The 18,620-nt window shown below is 42.4% G+C and overlaps 1 protein-coding gene and 1 pseudogene across 5 annotated transcripts in view; both read right to left on the bottom strand.

Annotated features, from left to right (window-relative positions):
- Positions 1-18,620, bottom strand: part of LOC130841594 (uncharacterized) — a 179,199-nt gene that overhangs the window by 105,700 nt on the left and 54,879 nt on the right. For all 5 annotated transcript variants that reach the window (XM_057717702.1, XM_057717703.1, XM_057717701.1 and 2 more), the window contains exon 3: positions 11,584-11,706. The gene's annotated coding sequence lies outside the window, so the exon portion shown is untranslated. The remainder of the gene's footprint in view (positions 1-11,583; positions 11,707-18,620) is intronic.
- On the bottom strand, positions 677-1,211 carry LOC130841596 (ferritin light chain-like; annotated as a pseudogene).

The raw sequence follows: 18,620 nt of genomic DNA, 5'->3' as shown, positions 1-18,620 counted from the left end.
GGCTTCATAAAGAGGTCAGTGTATGATGTAAAGTGTTCTCAGTAGCAACCTAATGGGAGACACAAAGATGAATTTCACAGGGCTCTCTCTTCAATACAGGCGGATGGCATCGTACCAACTTGAAAATCAGGAAAATAAATTTTATCATGAGTTTAGGGGGTTGAGGTGGGAACACAACATGATACGGTCAAGGTACTCAGCTCTCTACTCGGGCAAAACCAAAAATACATTTGAGAACAACAGAGTTGAATCCAGTACCCAGAATGACTCCAAAGAAGTCATGAAAGCCCCAAAATACTATGCAACATTTTCTGAACAGGTGTGTTTCTTCTGACAGAGAAAACATAGACTGTCAGGTACTCAAGGTACCCGGGTGATACACAAAAGTTGGTAACCATTTCTTTAGACAACCTAGAGAATTAAACAGACTACAAACCATTCATGCTACTCAGATACTTTTTTTTTCTTACAATCTACCTTTTTTCCCCCACAACCTAGTTTTTTCATCCCCTCTGCAAAGAGAACCTTTTTTTGTTTCCATTTGGTGCCTTGGCTCTGGTGAAGGTTCCAGGGTGGTTAAAAAGTTGCCTTCTGATGGAGCAAGAGGCTGGGCTGGAGATCTCGAGGCTCGGGGAGGCAGAGGGGTCCCACAGAGGCCGTCGGGCTCCGGAGGGTCCTAGTCGCTCCGGCAGGAGAGTCTTTCGAAGAGATACTCGCCCAGCCCGGCTTGGGGCCTGGGCCCGGCTGGCCTGCGCAGGTTAGTCAGGTGGTCGCCCATCTTCTTGAGGACCTTTATCTCCTTCTCCAAGAAGTGGCTCTCCAGGAACTCGCAGAGCTGGGCATCTGCGCTCACTGAACCCTGGGCATTGCAGATCCAAGAGGGCCTGGTTCAGGCTCTTCTCCAGGGCCACGGCAGCCTCCATGGCATCCACACTGGTGCTCCTCTCGTCCGGCGACAGCTTCTGCTCATCCTGCATCAGGGCGCGGCCGTCCCACTGCTTCCGCATCTTCAAGAGGAGCAGGGAGCCCTCGTGCTTCTCCTCAGACAACTCCTGGAAGAAGCGGCCCACACCCTTCAGAACTACCTCATCACCTTCGAAGTAAATGCTCAGGAAGAAGTAGGTGGATGTGGCCCGCAGGTGCAGGTTGATCCGCTGGCTGACAGCGGCCTCCACCTCGGCAGAGGAACTCTGCTGGCTCTGGGTGTTCATGGTGGGTCAGCAGTAAGGAGGGCTTCTCCACTAAGTGTGCGTTGAAGCTGGTGCCGGAAGTGGGGGATAAGCCTTCTGCTGGAAGTTGTGATTGAAGGGGTGGGGCTAGAGGGTGGTGTGCGGGGAGCAGGGGGAGGCAAAGCAGGGGTGGGAGCACCCAGTTTGTTCCATCCAAACGCTGGTGAAGCAAGAGGCAGATCTGGGGGGCTGCCGGGCACACTGTCTCTCATTCTGGCTTTTGGTTAGAGTTTCTTTCTTCCCTAATTATTGGAAGGGAGTATTTATCATTTTGCCCCATTTCTTACCATAATTCCAAGATGAGGTAAGAACGTCCAAGGTAAGAACATCAGAAGTATTGATAGTGAACCTCTTCCAATCTTCATTTCTGACTTAACACCCCCTTGTTTCTTATTTTAGAGGCTGTATGAATAGATTTTCCCCTGCTCCTGATCCCTTGTGGAGAGGGTGACTATTAGTTCCACTTTGCCCAGAGCAGTCCTGTTGTCCTCGTGTAATTATTAATAGTGCCCCCTAAATTAATTAATTAATTTAAAAAATAGCACCTCCCCTTTCACACTCAAAAGGTCCTTATTTGGAATCTACATTACATAAGTCACCTTACTGATTGAGAAGGATAAAATCCACAGCATGGAATGTGAAATGGTAGTTTGCAAGACATTGAACTTGGGCATAATTCCTTTCTATTTTATTAATCAGACCAGTAAGAATCCCATCATAAACTTCCTACTATTCAGCCTTCATTTTTTTTTTCATTTGTTTATGCACTTATTCCTTCTACTAAAAGTTCTCCTAAATGCTGTTTATGTGCCAGGTGCTTTCTTTCCTTAGGTACTGGTGGCTTCCTCTGATTAACCAGATAGTCCACCATTAACTGAAACACGTCATGTGAGTGGGCACTAAAGATGAAAATGTAGATTTATAAATCCTACAAAATATAAAAAATCCATACAGGATGAGTTAGCCATTCTCAGAAGATGAAGGCAGAACTAGATGATCTCATAGGGGCTTTTCCAGCTTCATGATTCCATGCTTAGCATTTTATTTTCCTAAATGCCACTTGCCTGGGGCTGTTTCACAATTAGAATGCTTTCGTGTGTTTTCTGTCAAACAGGAAGGCATATTCTATTCAGGGTAAACAATATTTGAACACCAGAGAAGAGAATTTTGCTCTAAACTTTGGAACTAGTTCTAAATAAAAATAAAAATCCACTCTTTTGTAGCTACTTTCAAATTTTACTTTCTATGTTGTTGAAAACTGACATCTTAAAATTTCAGAAAGATATCTGCAGTCTCCCTTCACTGCTTAAGCTAAAATATGAACACATATCCTGTATCTAAATACAGGATATATTGTCCTTTTTTTTTCATGAAATGCTGTCGTCCCAAAGCATTCTCATATTGCATTTGAGGTTTGCAAAAACTGTTAGAATTCAGGAATAGCACATTTTTCAATCCTGGAGGGAATTAACTGGGTAAAACAGGAGTAGTTCTGCAGCCTTTCTGGCCTTGGTTCTAGGGCCAAAAAGAGGCTGGGGGTGGAAAAAAGGGGGGAAAACAAACATTCAAATCCAAGAACAATCCTAGCACATCCCCAAATAGAGAAATTATACTAGATGCAATACCCTCCAAATAACTGCAAAGAAAATGATCATTTTCTACCTTGTGCATAAACCATTAATCATCATATTGACCTTGTAACAAGAAAATGCTAAGCTTAGAGAAAACCTCACCATATAACATACTCCCTGTATTACAGCATGTCAGGCTCATTTAATATATTTCAATTTCCTATACATTTACTTATTCTTGGAAAAGAAAAATGTCTATATAAACCTTCTCAGATGAGATAGTTTTCTGCCTTGTGCGAATGTTGATAAATCTTTCCCTCGTCACTTTAGAGAGACAAGAGCCAGTGTGGCAACGGTACTCTGGTGGGTGGTTAAGCTCATAGTTGTCAGAATCAGACTAATGTGGGCTCAAATCCCAGCTTTGCCACTTGTTACAAGTGTAACCTTAGGCAGGTAGCATAATCTCTCTGAGCCTCTGCTTTCTTGCCTGTAAAATGGCAATGTTAATATCCCACAAGCATACCATAAGGATTCAATGATATAACAAACAAGCAGAAAGCACTCAAAAAAATAATGCTGTTATCAGTCAGTTTTGCAATAAAATTGTAGAGACCCTGTCAAACCCTATTAAGTATCAGAAGCATATCCCAACATGTTTTTGACCCACGTTTCCTCACTGCAGACCTGTTTTGCTGAATGCCTGTCTTCTGTGGCAACATCCTTTCAAGTATGAAAACACAAAGGCACAGCTTTGGGTGTCCAAGATCTAATTTATTTAAAGCATGAGCAAAGCCAGCTTCTCTTACTTCTACTGGCTAAGTAAGATTCAGCAACACCTCCTGAGGTCCTGTGTGGCCCTGTCAGCTGTGGAGGGAGGGGAGCAGTGCATAGGTGGCAGAGGTCTATTGCTTTTCTCAGTTCTCCAGCTCAAGATCATCACTACAGCAAGAAACATCTAATGAATGCCTACCTTATAGGAGAGGATAAAATTACAGAACATCCCATGTGAATGGTAGAATTCACCTCCTCTCCCACTCAAATGTAGACTTTGGAATGCTTATGTCTTGGGTCAGATTCCCCAGAAGCAGACCTTGAGATGAGGATTCCTATGCAAGTGATTTATTGGGAAAGCGCTCCCAGAGAGACCAAAAGAGAGTGGTGAAAGCAGGACAAAGAAAGGAAGCCAGGAAGCAAGGTTGCAATTTTAGGAAGTCTCAGCTTCATAATCATCCCAGGGTGTAGCTTTGGAGTGTAAATTACACCTAAAGTTTATTTCAACATGAGGCAAGGGAACTGAACTTTTACATTCCTGTCCATTGGCTATGGGCATCTCTAGATGCATATAGATTCCCTGGGTCTGCGTACAGGTTAGGCAACTCCAGGAGCCCAAAGGAAAGCTGAAGAAGGTCACAGGTGCTGGTCATTAAGAGAAAAGCACACTGAAGCTGGATGCAGAGCACATTCGATAGGATTTGGATAGGGCATGTACGGTATCCACCAGCAGCTTGCTTCCCTACTTGACCTTGGAAGGTACTGGAGTATAATGGAAATGAAAAACCCCAATTAGTACCTTTCGCTGGGAATCCAGTGGATAAAATGAAGACTTTCTCATGGTTTTTAACCTATATTTATACCTCTTTGCTACTTCTATTGACAAGGAATACAGGGCTTTTAGAACCTACATCTCCTTTACCAGATCTGAAAATCTGTAGCTCTCTTCAAGGGTCTCATTTGCACATATCTGAGGCCAAATCAGACCCAAAGCTCCAACCAAGAAAGCATTTGCATCTTTTATCCAACCCTCTACTCTCACTGACATCATTCCCCATATTGGAACCTCATACTGAGTTTTTTAATAGCTGCACAAAAGTACTTAAAATCAAAACATCCCTAGCAACCCAGACACTGACAGGCTGTGAAAAGGCTCCTTAAGGACCTGTCATCCAAACTGAACTCACTTGAAAACTGATGGTACACAAACACCAAAACTGTCTCTGTATACTTGTCATTTTTCTAAGGAACTGTGAAGGACTACAACTTAGTTCTGAACTCTTCATCTGCTTTGGACAAGGGACACCTGGCACCAAGTACAGTTATGAAACAGAAAGATTTGGTTCATCATTTTCCTCTCCCAAAACAGACACACACACACACACACACACACACAGAGCCTCCTCTTCATCCCACCTGTACTGTCCATTAAGCTCTAGAGCTCACTGAGAAGCTTGTCCAACAGCCCACCCCTACAGGTCTGCCTCACAAAACCTCCCCTCCGTGTGCTTCCTGTGGGCACCTCGGACCAGGAGGGGTTCTCAACTGCATCCGAGTTTGTACCCCAGATGACATTTGGCAATGTCTGGTGACATTCTGATTGTCATAACTAGGGGTAGGGTACCACTGGCATCTAGTAGGTGAAGGCCAAAGATGCTGCTGAACATGCCATGGTGTACAGGAAGCACCACTCTTCCCCACAACAAAGTATATTCTAGCCCCAAATGTCAACAGTGCCGAGCTTGAGAAACCCTGTGCTAATGGGTAAATAATGTTGGCAGCTTCGTTTGGGTTCCCTCAAAAGCCGACCCTGAGATAAGGATTTGAGTACAATTAGTTTGAGAGGTGATTCCTGAAAGCACCGGTAAGCGAGAGAGTAAATGAGACAAGGAAGGGGAAGAAAATCAACAAAGAAAGTGTTAAAGAGCACGTTACTCCTATGGGCAACCAGGATTCAATCCTACTGGGCAACTCTGGGAGACTCTATGAGGCATACCTCAGAGTTATCTCAAACAAGGACAAGGAAGCCAGAATATTTACCTTCCAAATCCCATCCGTTACTAGCTGAAGACTGCTCTCAAGGATGTCAACTTTCTGGCACTTCTGGCCTACCCTTAAAGAACCAAAAGAAAGTTCCCTCAGGTAGAGAGTTTTGGGTGCCTGTTGCATGGGCATGCACGGGAATGGTGAGTGCTGAGCAGAAATGGGCAGGGTACCAATAATGTGTGCTGAAGTTGGTCCTCCAAGCAAACATTAGTGGGACTGTATCTTCAGGTGCTTTCTCTGAGGATGATACCTTAGCCAAAAAACATAATTCTAATCATGATCACAGTAGATGTCCTAGAAGACAAGCAACAGTGATATGTTTTAGTTAGAGAGACCTTGTTAGAACATGCAATTGGAAAGATTCTTAGAAACCCTGTGTTCCAGTTCTGTACCAATGCATGGATTGCCTCTTAAGAATGTCTCTGACAAATGATCATCTAGCCTTTGCTTAAATCCACCCAGGTTACCAGGAGCACAGTAGCTCATGAGGGATACCCACTCCACTTTCAGAGAGTGTGATGTAGGAAAACAGAGCCACTTGGGAGCCAGGGAGACATGAGTTTGAACCTGACTCACTTTGCAACTTTAGGCAAGTTACTTAACCTCTCTGAGTCTTATTCTCTTTAGCTATAAAATACCAGTAATAATATTATCTACCTCTTAAGATTACTGTGAAGATTAAATAAGATAATACAAGGAATTTAGCACAACTTCTGACAGATAGTAGGTGCTAAATTAATAATAGCTGCCTTCACTCCTTTTTCTTTTCCATCCTCTCAAATCTCATGTGTCAGCTTCCTGCCTCACAATAAGTTTGATCCTCTCATTCTGATTCTAACTTTCAGAGGAATATAAAATAAGTGCAGCCTGCCTTCCCACTGATCTAAGACTTCCCTTCTCCACCGAAACAGGCCTGGCCGGCTTCCTTCACCACTTCTCTCCCACAGGCCTGGCTCTGTGGGCCACTATTCTCTAGTCACTCTCCAGAAGGGAGTCGAGTTCCCCCAAGGAGACAACTTCAACCACATCCTTACCTGGGACAAAATACACTTGGAGATTACAGCCTTTTAATTTTGATGCATGTGGATAATAATGGGCTCTGCATGGAATAGTGTTCTCTTTTAACTTAAAGAAAAAAAAATCTCTGTAGTCAGGAAAGGAAGGCACGAAATGATTTTTCTTTCCTTACCATGCTCCATTTTAACTCTTGCAAATGTCTCTTCCAACCTGCACTTGCCCCTTAGCCCTCCATGATGAGAAGTGCTTTCTGTTACTTTTTAAAGGAAAAATGTAATGTTTCATAGAAACAAACGAGGTTCATGTTCTGAATAGAGGTGGCCTCATATTTCAGAAGGGCTGGCAAGTCAGCCCTTGGTGGTTGCCAAGAGGTGGGTTGGATAGACACAGCTTGAACTGGAAAGAATATTCAGCCTTGAAATTTGAAGTGGCAACTTTTGCAATGCCACTCTCCCTTTCCCTGCTTGAAGCCCCTGCATATTCCTCTGGTCATGCTGACATCTGGCTGGAGAAGAGAATCACCCAGCAAGAGATTTTGCTTTTCATTATCTACAACATGATCCCATTGTGTGTGTGTGTATGTGTGTGTGTGTGTGTCTGTATGTGTGTGTGTGAAGACATAAAGACATATACTAAAATGTTAACAGTGGTCTGTATGTGTCTGTGACCATTTTGTTACTTTCTACTTTTCTATATTATCTGAATTATTTTGGCAATGGGCATGTATTTAAAATTACTGCCAACATGAAAAGATGCTCAGCATCGCTAATTATTGGAGAAATGCAAATCAAAACTGCAATGAGGTACTACCTCACACCAGTCAGAATGGTCATCATTAAAAAGTCTACAAATTACAAATGCTGGAGAGGGTATGGGGAAAAGGGAACCTTCCTACACTGTTGGTGGGAATGTAAAATTGGTGCAGCCACTATGGAGAACAGTATGGATGTTCCTCAAGAAACCTAACATAGACTTGCCATATGATCCTGCAATCCCACTCCTGGGCATATAACCTGACAAAACTCTAATTCAGAAAGATACATAGGGACTTCCCTGGTGGCACAGTGGTTAAGAATCTGCCTGCCAATGCTGGGGACACGGGTTAGATCCCTGGGCTGGGACGATCCCACATGCTGTGGAGCAACTAAGCCCATGCTCCACAACTACTGAGCCTGCACTCTAGAGCCCATGAGCCACAACTACTGAGCCTACGAGCTGCAACAACTGAAGCCCGTGCACCTAGAGCCCATGCTCAGCAACAAGAGAAGCCACCACAGTAAAAAGCCTGCACACTGCAATGAAGAGTAGCCCCTGCTCTCCACAACTACAGAAAACCCGTGCGCAGCAACAAAGACCCAATGCAGCCAATAAAGAAAAAATATATATATACATACACCCCTATGTTCATAGCAGCACTATTCACAGTAGCCAAGACATGGAAATGACCTAAATGTCCATTGACAGATGAATGAATAAAGAAGATGTGGTGTATATATATACACACACTCGAATATTACTCAGCCATAAAAAAGAATGAAATAATGCCATTTGCAGCAATATGGATAGACGTAGAGATTATCATACTAAGTGAAGTAAACCAGCAAGAGAAAGACAAATTGCAGGTGATATCACTTATATGTGGAATGCGACACAAATCAACATATCTATGAAACAAAAACAGACTCACAGATATAGAGAACAGCCTTGTGGTTGCCAAGCAGGAGGGGGCTTAGGGAAGGGAAGGAATAGGAGTTTGGAATTAGCAGAGGTAAACTATTATATATAGGATAGATAAACAACAAGGTCCTACTGTATAGCACAGGGAACTATATTCAATATTCTGTGACAAACCAGAATGGAAAAGAATATAAAAAAGAATATATATATATACACACACACACACACATATAACTGAGTCACTTTGCTGTACAGCAGAAATTAACACAACATTGTAAATCAACTGTACTTCAATAAAATTTTTTAAAAATAAAAAAAAAAAAAACGAAATTACTGCTGGAAACTCAGGAAAACAGACCTGTTTCTATTTTCAAAGAAAAGGGGAAAACTTGCTCCTCCTCTTTCAAGTAGGTCATGTCATCTTGGTCCACAAAGCAATGAACAGGGCTCAGTGTTTGTCTCCTGAAGCCAGAGCTGGTTTGATGAATGACATCCTCCAGCCTGTGGGTACCAAGCTACTCTGCATTTGAGAAATTAAAAATCAGGAAAATGAGGGCCATCTCTCTCCATGCGCCCTCCCCTACTCCCTTGGGACTTCACTGGCAGTCTTTTTACCCCCTACTAGCCGCCAATAACCTGAGGTTCAGTCTGGGGACTGGGAAGAAAGGAGAATCCCCCCTGGGACTGAGGTGACCTGTAGGGCAGGGGTGCTGCCTTATATTTCTTCCTGAAGAGCCACAGATTCCCAAGAGTGATGAAAACTCAAAGGTCAGTTCATCCCAGTCCTTATCCCCATCGTCAGTGCTCAGTAATTACTTCATGAACAGATTAAATGTGGTTACTGGTCACTTTAGCTGCTCAAGAGGTTTGAGCCACAGAGTCAGATGCCCCAATTCACCCAGACACCACCCCCTGCCAGTCCCTTTTGCCAACGTCCGGGAAGGAAAAGACATGACTCAGCATTTATGTCTCTAAGACTGGAGGCAGAAGAAGAGGCCACTGACCCATAATGGGACCAGTACCAACAACAGGTTCCATTTACAGCTTTGGGGGCTGGGGATGACTGCATGTCTGGCATCAGTACAAATCTCCCCTCCCACGGTCCCCCTGCCCCCTCCTGGGGGTGCCTGGAGGTGGCTGCAGGCCAAGACACAGCACTGTTCCTCAGTTCAAGATAAGGAAATATCTATCTGGGCCTGATGCTCTATATAAGCACCAGATGGTAATGATTAAAATTAAATTAAATTAATGTTTGACAGTCCATGAAGGGCATAAATTGCATGGTGTGCTGCTTGTCCAATCTGTCATCTTGTTTTCCTTGGCTCAGGTCAACAAACAACAGCCGAAAGCTCCTTTCTGGGTCAAACAGTAGCTTATTTCTCTGCTATGGAAATGGCTGCTCAGTTTACTAAGTTGAAGGCTCCTATGCTGTCCAAATTGTGATTAAGATGCCTTAAAAGGCAGAGAATTCTATCTTCTTGCCACAATCTCCAGCAGCCATCTCCCCAACACACTATAACAGCAATTACTGGTTAGAATTCAGAAACTGGGAAATCTGAACCTGGCCTAGGAGCAAACCATTGCTAAAATCACAAAGCAATTTCCAGCTCTAATGACAGCCTTCTTCATTCACATGGTTTCTAGAGCATGTGGCCTGTGCTGACGTGTTATCAAGTTGCAAAAGGAACCGTGGTATCACATTGTTAAATCATCCATCTGCCAAGTACTCCCTTCCAGAGAACTTTCAGATTTAGATTTTTGCTCTCTTCCTGTGTTATTCAAGAATTCGTGTTCCAATATTTACGTTGTCCTTCTAGCTACTTACATCCAAAGTAACATTTCAACCTTGGTACTTCTGCACAAGAACTTCAATGAAATTTTCAAAATGTTTAGCATATATTCTTTGGTGACAAAGATCCGTTTTCTTAGGGGTAAGCCAAACAGTAGCACGAGCAGCTGAAGCACGAACAGGGTGATGGAAGCTGGGATGTGCCACCCAGGAATGAGACTATTACCCCCGGCTGCTGGGAATGCTGCTGGAAGGCCACCTTCAGCTCGTGGCCCACTTTGGGGATTGCCTCCGCTGAAGACAACTGCCTTGCCCCAGATCTCATCTCCTTTTGAGGGCAGCCCACCTCTCCCAACTCAGGACAGCTCTGAGGGGCCTGTTTTTCTCACTGTTTTCTCTGCCTGGGCTTGTCTTCCGGGTTACTACCTGACTCCTCGCCTGACTCATTCGGGTCCCTGCTCAAATGTCACCTCGTCAGGAAGGCTTTTCCTGAGCTCTTTTTCTAAAGTAGCACACACTTACCCTTTCCCCACAGCCCCACCTCCACAGCTTCTCATGCCCTTACCCTGCTTTCATTTTCTTCATAACTCTTACCACTACCTGACGTGATTTAGATATTTGTCTATCATTGAGTTTACTCCCCAGTAGAATATGAGCTATATAACTGGGACTTCAGCTGTTTTGTTCGTTGCTTTATCTCCACTACCTAGAAAAATGCCTAGCACACATATATAGAGGGACTCAGTAAATATCTCTGAATAAGTGAATGAATGAATTAGTTGCCTAATAGCTATTTCTTGGTACTTAGGCTGCCTAGGTCTCTTCCTCCATATCCTGAGAATCGAGTCCTGCCAGGGTAGCATAATAATCAAGAACATGGGCTTTGGAGTTAGGCTGACTTATTCACTTAGTTCACACACAATTACGTAGCTCTTAATCTGTGTCAGGCGTTGTTCTTGGTAGGTTATTGATACTAATTCATTTAATGCTCATAACAGCTCTAAAAGGTAAGTATTATTATTATTATTATTCCCATTTTAAAGATGAAGATACTGAGCAACGGAGAGGTTAAGTAATTTGCCTCAGGTCACATATCTAGCAGGAGGCAAAATTCGAACCCAGGCAGTCTATCTCCAGAATTTCTGCCACTTACCAGCCCATGTAATCTTGAGTAAGTTCCTCTCTGCATTGATTTCTTTGTCCGTAAAAATGGAAATGGAGATAATAATGCCTACCACACAGAGTTGTGAGCTGGAAGTGAGAGGATGTGTGTAAAGCACTTAGCAGGGTCCCTGAGCCACATAAACACTTAATAAAGTAGTTGTTACCATAGGATGTAGGGGAAGTGCCTTGCCTTCCCCTACATCCTAACAGGCTACACAGCCTTCCAAGTATTACCCCACCTGACTTTTGTTTCATCTTGGATGACCTATATTGACAGCTTGACCCTTGCTGAAGGCCTTGGATTAATACACGCACTCACCATTCTGATGCTCCGTGGACAGCCCCAGAGTGTGTCACCTCCAGCCCTTGACTCCACTCTAGCTTGCCTTGCTCCTGTGACAGACCCAGGGCCAGGTCCAGAACTCTTCACCTCTGCCCTTCCCTGTCAAATTGCAAAAGAAAAATCATTCTTAGAAGCAGAAGCCACAAAATTCAGGCTGCGTGACTTATCTTTGACAACTGGACTTGCAGTTCTCTGGGCTGCCATTACCTGGTATAATCACTCAGCTAAGCCACAGCCCAAATCTGACCAGGTGTGGTGGCCACTTTCATGCACTGCCCAGGTCCTCCTTCAATGAAGTCCTTGTTGTCCTAGCTGCTAGGAGTCCTGGTGGTTACAACCCTCAGCTCTCAGCCTCTTCGGGGACTGCCTCAGCTGCAAAGAGCCACCTTGACCCAAAGGCGGTTCCCCTGGTGACTTTCTGAGGTTGTCCATATCCAGTGCTCAATGAGGAAATAAAAACTCCCAGCCATTTTGGCCCAACTGAGGACAACTCTGAAGGGCCATTCTAGCTCCCGAGCTCCTTGTGGGTTGGCCGAAGCTACTGTTGGGCCTGCATCACAGCTTGGCGTCTCCTTCTGCCCATGCCTCCTTCCTTTCCCTCCTTTCCCCAGGAGTTGATCCCACGGGCGCACCCTAACAAGCACCCTGCCCTTTGTGCTGTATCTCAGAGTCAGCTTTGCAGAAAGCCCAGCCTACAGCACAAGGTCTAGTCCAATGCACTCACACAGACTGTCATGATTTCTGGATTCCTCCAGAAACTATTAAACCCAAGAGACAAAATGGCCTTCCAGAATTACAGCTCCATGGACAATTTCCCAACTCATCCCCGATCATTTTTTACTTTTTCTCAGGGGCATGACTAGCGTAGCTTGCCTGCTTACACAAGCACATAAATGAAGTCAGAAAAATGATCTTTCCCGATGCCTATTAATCAATTTCTTGCCTACTATACACTGGCTCCGCTCAGAGCTTCTCTTTCCTCAAGGCAGTGAGACAGATGATCACGGGTTGCCACACAACCCTGGTTCTTTACTTTGACCTATTGAGGCCCAGGAGGATTTATCAGCAGACAACAAGCTTGTTTGACTATAAGTCAGAAGCAGACAAAGAGTCAGTCATTAAGGGAATATAAACAAGTAGGTGCTTCATCCATTTTCTAAAGCTGATCTATTTATAAACATGCCCTTGGGCAGGGGTCAGCCTCAACGATGCCTCCTTTGGGAATAACACATCCCAAACTACTTATTTGTTATGACCATAAATGACATTTGGATCTGAGCAATCATTAAAATATCTGTACCTTTAATGGTCCATAAAATCTTAGCATGCTTCCTTACATGTCAGATTTCCTAAACCACAACTGGATGAACCTTCATTTGGTCCTCAAGAATAGAAAAAATAACTGCCCTATTTAAGTGTGTAGGGCTGTCTGTTCGATAAGCTAATAAAATCATAAAGGATGAAAGTGCAGTAGAGTATAACTGCTTATTTTTTAAGATTTTCTGTGGGAAGATACTTTACCTTATTAAGCAGATCTTCATAAGTAAATCCTTTGCTCTCACCGCACGCAGCCTAATTCTTACAAAGGAATTAAAGAATACTTGATAGTCTATTGGTTTCTCATATTAGTTTTTGTTTTATTATGTCCCTTTGGAAACACTGTTTCAGTTGTGATCTGAGAGTCTGTCTAGATATCCAAAATGGAGCTGGTATTGTTAGGCGGGCTTAGGTACTGACCAGTATTCGGTCCTTTGTGTGAAAAATGCTGGGATTGATGCTGACCCAGCTCTGTATGGACAGTTACAACTGTAAAAACAGATGCTCCTCTCCCAGGCCCACCCCAGCCATATGTTTTGATTCCTGGTGCTGGGCACTTGGCAGAGATGGGCATTTTGTGTCAGTCAGCCTCTGATACTCCTGCACTGTCTGAAGATTATTTTTTAAAAGTTATGATTCACTGCTGATGAGGCTAGCTGCCTCTATTGCCTTCCAGGATTCTGTAACTCCTATGGCTCATGCTCTGAGATGTTTGTTTTTGTGCCCCAGATACTTATAACCACTTTGTTTCAGGCTCCCATAAAATGGTTACTTGGATCACTGGAACAGTGACTTGAAAGGGCTTTTAAGAAACATTCAGTATAAAAAAAAATACGGTCGTGACCATCACTAAAGGAAAAACGACTGAAGTTTAACATCTGCCTTAGAAGCTTCAGATTTATTGGGGGAGACAAAATTAAGAGTGATGTTTGCCATCGTTGAAATGGGTTGGGTTGTATGACCACTCACCTAATCTCAAAGTGAATCACGGAGTTTTTTGTTAAAATGCACTTCTCGCAGGCCTACTGAATACACATCTCAGCAAAGGTGTTGGAATCTGCATCTTTAACAAGCTCCCCAAGTGATTCTCCTGCGCACTAAATGTTGACAACCATTGCCCTAGAGGCTGATTATTTCAGCCTGGGCATGGTTCCTACAAAGCCACCACTAGTTAGTGGTCCTCTTGTGTTTTGGAAGGAAATGGGGCATTCAGCGACTATCACCGCTGAAATGTATGATTCATCCTTGTCATGATGGTTCTGATGCTCCACCCAGAGCTGCTTTACCACTCTAGTGCACCCATCCCCCAGCTCCCGACTCCATCTTACCCAGAACCAAGATCAGCTCTATTTATTTTATATTTAGCAGCTGTGAGTATTGGCTGCTAACGGCTCACAGCTGCACTCTTTTCCGGAGACGTGCTCTCTGCTGAGAGAAGCCACCTCGCTCAGAGATGCCTAAGAGGTCATATACCCACCAACACAGCCAATGACTGACTGGTAGTAAGGAGCAAAAGCCCCTTTGCCTCAAGGGAGACAGCTCTGTGGTGCCATCTTTGCCCTGGAGCTCTCTGTGGAATCAAGGCTGATTCTAGACCTCTGCTGAAACCACTTCTTTGTTTAGTGTCTTCTCCTGCTTTTCCTGCTTCTTTCCCTTCCTTAGAGGTTTCTCCCAAGAACACTCCCTCAGTAAGAATCCCTGTCTCCTTCTCTGCTTCAACATTACCTAAAGGCAATATTGTTATTCAGCAGTTGAGGGGGATTTTCCAAAGAGAAAAAGTTGTAAAAATTACAAGAGAGATTCTGTGAATAAATACAGAGACATATTTGTAGCAAGATATAAAAGAAATAGGAGGTTCTGGTTCCAAGTAAAATGGGGTAACTATACCCTGTTTATCTCACTCAATGCAGCTGTAAAACCTGGACAGAATGGATAGGGCAGCTATTTGAGGATTCTGAAAAGTAAACAGCATGCAGACTGGGAAAGAAGACATACCTGAATCCAAAGTACTACCAATCTGGTGGTGAGTTTTATCATTTATTTTTCCTCTGCCATCCCTGGCCTAGAATCAAGGCAGCCCAAAACCTAGAAGTGGATACTGGGCAGGGACAGAGACAGAGCTCCAGGAGGAGCCCTCTAGTTCTGTCTGGAAGGGCAGGAAAGAGATCTGATGCTCAACTAGAGTAGGGGAAATTTCCTGAGTTTTTTCCCCTTTTTTGTTTTCTTGCACTCTGGGAAATCCTGCAGTAGCAGTAGAGACAGCAAAAGTAGCAATGGGGGCCTATAGGTGCCTAGAACTCAAGGAAGGGAACTGTAATGTCTGATCAGAAGAGCTGTGTCCCAAGAGAATGTGGTGAACCCCCATTGCTATTTTTCTCTCTCTTCCCTCCTGCTGCTTGGTCCCAGATGTGGGTACAGTTGTGGCAAGTGCACAGCACAGCATAATAGCTAAAGCCCCATTTTTCTGAGGGCAGAGACTAAAAGGTGAGCCCTAGGGAAGAAAGAGTGGTGGGGAAATTTTTGGAGAGAATATAGCTTGGGAAAACAACCCCATAAGATTGTCTATGAACTCCTAGGCTCACTCCCTAGCTGCACATATGTGGATCTGACCCTAAACAATATACCATAGATTTTGAGAACTGAATTATGGGACAGAACACTGTCCCAGACTGGCCACTGAGTAGACACACACAAGACAGATCTGAATAGCACTGCAGGGGCTTTGAAACTGAACTGAAGTTGCAGCCACATCCCACAGAAGGCTGGTTGGAATGTGCAGCCTGAACCCAAACAAGTTGATGGCCTGTTAAAAATATCTACGTTCCCCACAGAATTTCAACAAGACCCAGAATCTCATAACCCAGAGTCTCCCAAAACATCCAAGATAAAATCTAAAATTAACCAGCATACAGAGAACCAGAAAAAAACTTCAACTCACATTGGAAAAGACAACCAACAGACACCAATGCCATGATGACAGGTGTTGGGATTATCAAAGACTTTAAAGCAACTATTATTAAAATGTTCCAAGAAGTAAAGGAGAACACTCTGGAAACGAATGGAAAGACAGAAAGTCTCAGCAGAGAAACAGAATATATAAAGAGGAATCTAGTTGGAAATTTTGAACTGAAAAATGCAATAACCAAAGTAAAAAACTCACAAGATGGGCTCAAAAGGAAAATGAAAACAGAGTAAATAGTGAATTTATTGGTAGATCAATAGAAATTATCCAATCCAAGCAACAGGGAGAAAAAATATTGAAAAATGAATGAACACAGTCCTAGGAAGCTGTAGGAAAATAATAAAGGTTTAACATTTGTGTCATTGCAGTCCCGGAAGGAGATGAGAAAGGATATGCTGTAGAAAAGATATTTGAGGAAATAACTGCTAAAAAAAGTCCCAAATTTGGCAAAAGACATAAACTTACAGGTTTAAGAAGCTCAATGGATCTCAAATAGTATAAACCCCAAGAAATCCGTGCCTAGACACATCACAATCAAACTGCTAAAAACTAAATACAAAGGAAAAATCTTGTGAGTAGCCAGAGAAAATATCACATTACTTATAGAACAGTTACAATTTGAATGTCAGCAAGTTCTCTTCAGAAACCGTGGAAGCTGGAAGGAAGTGGAACAATGTTCTTTTGAAGTGCTAAAGAAAAAAACTGTTAACTCAATCCTTTAGTCATGAGGGTCAATTAAAGGCATTATTAAAGGAAAAATAAGAGAATTTATTGCCAGAGACTTTTTTTTGAGACCTTATTTTATTAGAGTAGTTTTAGGTTTAAAATAAAATTGAGAGGAAGGTGTAGAGATTTCCCATATACCCCCTACTCCCACACATGCAGAGCCTCCCCAACTACCACCATCACTCAACAGAATGGTACATTTTTTACCAGAGATGAACCTACATTAATATATCATAATCACACAAAGTCCATAGTTAGTACCTAAGGATTCACTTTGAATGATATATATTCAATGGGTTTGGATAAATGTATAAAGACATATATCCAACATTATAATATCATACAGAGTATTTTCATTGCCCTAAAAATCCTCTGTGTGTCTCTATTCATCTCCCCCTGAAGAGCAACTACTGATCTTTTTACTGTCTCTGTAGTTTTGCCTTTTCCATAATGTCTTATAGTTGGAACCATACAGTATGTAGCCTTTTGAGATTGACTCCTTTCACTTAGAAACATGCATTTAAGGTTCCTCTATGTCTTTTCGTGGTTTGATGGATCATTTGTTTTTAGCACTGAATAATATTCCATGTCTAGATACATCACATTTTACTTAACCATTAACCTACTGAAGGACATCTTGGCTGCTTCCAAGTTTTGGCAATTATGAATAAAGCTTCTATAAATATCCACATGTAGAGTTGCATGCAGATGTAAGTTTTCAACCTCTTTGGATAAATACCAAGGGGCAAAATTGCTGGATCAAAACTAAGCATGGTAAGAGTATGCTTAGTTTTGTTAGATACTGATAAACTATCTTCCAAAGTGGCTGTACCATTTATTCCCACCACCATACATGAGAGTTCTTGTTGCTCCACATCCTCACCAGTATCTGATGTTATCAGTATTCCAGATTTTGGCTATTCTAATTGGTATGAAGTAGTATCTCATTGTTATTTTAATTTGCATTTTCCTGATGACATATGATGTGGAGCATCTTTCCACATGCTTATTTGCTGTCTGTATATCTCCTTTGGTGAGGTGTCTGTTAAGGTCTTTGGCCCATTTTTCAATTGGGATGTTTGTTATTAAGTTTTAAGAGTTCTTTGTATATTTTGGATGGTAGTCCTTTATTACATGTGCCTTTTGCAAATATTTTCTCCCAGTCTGTGGCTTGCCTTCTAATTCTCTTGATATTGTTTCTCACAGAGCAGAAGTTTTTACTTTTAATGAAGTCCAGCTTATCAATTATTTCTTTCATGGATTGTGTCTTCAGTATTGTATCTTAAAAAAGCATCACCATACCCAAAGTCATCAAGGTTTTCTTCTGTGTTATCTTCTAGGATATTTACAGTTTTGTGTTTTACATGTAGGTCTGTAATCGACTGATTTTTGAGTCTAGATTATTAACATCATTACTTTTGCATGTGGATGTCCAGTTTTCCAGAACCATTTGTTAAATAGACTATCTTTGCTCCATTGTATTGCCTCTGTTCCTTTGTCAAAGATCAGCTGACTATATTTATGTGGTTCTATTTCTGAACTCCCAATTCTGTTCCATCGATCTGTCTATTCTTTCACCAATACCACACTGTCTTGATTACTGTAGCTCTATAGCAAGTCTTGAAGTCAGATAGCATCAATCCTCCAACTTTGTTCCCCTTTAATATTATGTTGGCTATTCTGGGTCTTTTGCCTCTTCATATAAACTTTAGATTCATCTTGTCAATATGCAATAACTTGCTGGGATTTTGATTGGGGTTGCATTGAATCTAGGGATCAAATTGGGAAGAACTGATATGGTGACAATATTGAGTTTTCCTATCCATGAAGATGGACTAGCTGTCCATTTGGTTCTTCTTTGATTTTGTTCATCAGAGTTTTGTAGTTTTCCTCATATAGATCTTACACATATTTTGTTAGATTTATATGTATTTCATTTTGGGGATACTAATGTAAATGATATTGTGTTTTTAATTTCAAATTCTACTTGTTCATTGCTGGTATATAA

The sequence above is a fragment of the Hippopotamus amphibius genome, chromosome X (genome assembly GCF_030028045.1).
Source record: "Hippopotamus amphibius kiboko isolate mHipAmp2 chromosome X, mHipAmp2.hap2, whole genome shotgun sequence".
NCBI classification, from domain to species: Eukaryota; Metazoa; Chordata; class Mammalia; order Artiodactyla; family Hippopotamidae; genus Hippopotamus; species Hippopotamus amphibius.
The sequence above is the reverse complement of the archived record's forward strand: the minus strand, read 5'-3'. Positions and strand labels throughout refer to the sequence as shown.